Raw genomic sequence first — 1,093 nt, forward strand, 5'->3', positions numbered from 1 at the left:
GTGGAACTCAAAGCCACACAAATTCACATCTTTGTACAACCCATACCAGAGACAATATAACAAAAAGGAAATCACTTGGGATTTATGTCACCTACATGACTATTCGAGGGTTAAATTGGTCACTTTGTTTTACCTTTGCTCCCATGCACCTTTCATTGAGTTTCTTTCTCATCTACATACACTGTTAGGTACTCATCATATCCTTTACATTCTTGTTAGTCCCTTACGTTGCCCACAAGTCAGAGTATTTTTCCAGTGATCCATGGTATATTTTGACAGATGCCTCTATGTAAAAATAACAACACTTTTTATCACAGGATGTTGTGAAACAGGTAACAGACACTAGCTGAAGTCACACTGATTATTTGTTACACATTTTATAGTGGCTCATCACCATAGGATAGTGCTGCAGGGTTACACATGTATACAGAGCCTCAGAAAAAATTGAGATATTTCACTGGCACCATGACATGGTAATAACATTAACAGAGTCAGCAGCTTGCCATCTTATGGTTAGCAGTGCTTTCTCTTAATCTCCATGTCCTGGGTTCAATTCTCAGCTGGCTTGGGGTTTTCTCCAATGGGGACTGGGTATGTGTGATGTCCTCATCATCATTTCATCATTGTGTGCAAGTCATTGAAGTAATGTCAACTAAAAAGCCTTACACCAGGTGGCCAAATCCCCAGGACGGGGATTTCAGCCACAAATGCCATATGCACATTTCAGCATTAACTGACAATCTGTATCTCTCATAAAAAGCACAGCAGTTATCTGAGAATGAAATGATTGTTTGGTGCTACTGGCATCAATACAATCATTAAAATATTTTGTAAATATTTTTTGTGACTGGAAATATTTTCACAAAAACTTATCTTACTACACAGTCATGGGCATTCTCAATATGTCACTCACACATTTAGTTCTGTGCTATAGTTCTGTCATCTATGCAGTTGTTTTGTTCAACAGCTATTGCATATGGTACTTTCAAATTCATAATTTTTTAATCTATTACCAGGTGTACCGGTATGAAATGAGCATTTTTTTGTGAAAATGAAATACTAATTTTGAATTGAAAAGTAAAAACATTGTATT

This window comes from Schistocerca serialis, chromosome 2 (genome assembly GCF_023864345.2).
Source record: "Schistocerca serialis cubense isolate TAMUIC-IGC-003099 chromosome 2, iqSchSeri2.2, whole genome shotgun sequence".
In the NCBI taxonomy this organism is placed as follows: domain Eukaryota; kingdom Metazoa; phylum Arthropoda; class Insecta; order Orthoptera; family Acrididae; genus Schistocerca; species Schistocerca serialis.